The sequence below is a fragment of the Triticum aestivum genome, chromosome 5B (genome assembly GCF_018294505.1).
Source record: "Triticum aestivum cultivar Chinese Spring chromosome 5B, IWGSC CS RefSeq v2.1, whole genome shotgun sequence".
NCBI lineage: Eukaryota > Viridiplantae > Streptophyta > Magnoliopsida > Poales > Poaceae > Triticum > Triticum aestivum.
In genome coordinates this window covers 704,193,366-704,195,179 of record NC_057807.1, presented here as the reverse complement: position 1 = coordinate 704,195,179, position 1,814 = coordinate 704,193,366, and the positions used below count along the sequence as shown (strand labels likewise).

Here is a 1,814-nt window from a genome sequence, read left to right as displayed (position 1 = left end):
CGTCAACCATAAAATTCGTTGTGGTGCTTTTTTTGTCTTTCCAAGCGTTAGGTGAACTATCCAAAATCATTCATTTTGACCTGACTTGATTCAAACCAAAATAATTTGCACGTACAAACCAAACCTGCACAGCCGTCGATTTCACAAACGGTTTCCTCAATCCCAACGAAGCTATCTCAATTCTATCTAGCTAGAACAAGACTGAGCAACAAGAAACAGAAAAACAGCGAGCGATCCGTTCATCATCTTCAAGTCATGGAGTGGTGGCTCCAGCACCATGAATCCATGGTGATGGTGGCGCTGTCCTCTGAGGCGCCGAGCAGCTGCTCCAGGTACTCCGCACCAAGGTCCTCAAGCTCCATCACCATGCCCTCTGGCTGCGTCCCCCGGGTGGCGGCCTTCGACTTCATGCCTGTCGTCATGGCCTTCCGGCTACGCATGGAGTGCCGCCGCTTGAGCGCCAGCACGGGCGAAACGCCGTGGGCACGGCCACACACGTCGGCGACGGCGCCCTCGAGAGAGCGCCTGACCTGGTCGGCAGGGAAGTTGAGCACGGCGGCCCCGCCGCGGATGGCGAACGCAGCTTGGTTGTAGGCCAGTGCCGCAGCTTCCGGGCTGTCGAAGGTGCCCAGCCACACCCGCACGCCGTTCTGCGTCGAGTCACGGATCTCCGCCGCGTACTTGCCCCACGGCCGCTTGCGCACCGCGCGTTCCCCCGGCGCTGACTTGGTGACCTGCTTCCTCTCGCTTCACCGGCGCCGCCACGGCCTTGTGCGTGTCCTGCTGGTGCTCTGAGAGCATGTGGAGAAGGAGCATCTCGTCGGCATCGTTGGTGTCGAACGGGAGCAGGGGCGGCGTGGTCAGAGCACGGTGGTGCCATGGCGCGGAGTTGGCAGAGCCAGTGGACGAGCCCGGCGAGTGGAGCGAGGGTTGGCGGGATGCTGCTTCCGCGTGTTGGTTCTGCTGCGTGGTCATGGCACGGTGGGTCAAGAAGTTAACGACGCCGGTGGTGAGCCGCGGGGAGGTCGGCGAAGAGGACGGCGAGGAAGAGGCCGTGCCAGGGGTTGGTTGAGCTCAAGATGAAGCAGGGGAGGGCAGAGTCGGGATTTATAGGAAAAATGCTTTGCTTCCTGGTCTTCCTTCTTTTCTTAACTGTTTCTGGATCCTCTGCTTTGCTGAGGCAAACGTGTGATGGCGATGTGCTCTTGTATTTGTGATGCTATTAATATTTGTAAGAGCATGTTCTAAGTAATGGTAGTAGTAGATTTTATGATGTGATTGGGCTAACAATTGAGATGCAAAATTCAAGTGATTACAGCCAAATAAAAACCCTAGAAATCCATGAATCTTAAAGAAAAAAAAAGTCAACAAATACTGGATGTTAAAATCTAGAACTACTAGTGAAAAAACTCAACAGATTAATGAATGTTAAAGAAAATAAAGTCAATAAAGTCATCTCTACTACTAATAAACAATTAAACATTTTCTTTCTTAAGTACACCCCAGTAAACGTACACAGCTAGATCAGCACCATTAGATCATCCCTCTTAAGTAAATCTTAACCGTCAGGATTAATCTTATCCTGAGATGGTGTGCGCTTAGCAATTACTGCCGGCTGACCGTGCTCCACCGGGTGAAGAAATATCCCATCCTGCGTTCGCAACCGCTCAGCGCCAAATCCCACAAAGAAAAAATTAGGGCAAAACAAAATCTCACGTTGCTGCTGCCGCCGCCGCCGTCGTTTGCCAGCAGCGGGCGCGGGGCCGGGGGTCGCCGATGGGTGACCTGTGGCTGCGGACACGGGGAGGGGGAGA

General features: G+C 53.6%; 1 pseudogene; it reads right to left on the bottom strand.

The window, feature by feature from the left end:
* Window positions 1-248: 248 nt before the first annotated feature.
* Window positions 249-1,050, bottom strand: LOC123115349 (ethylene-response factor C3-like; annotated as a pseudogene).
* Window positions 1,051-1,814: the final 764 nt, after the last annotated feature.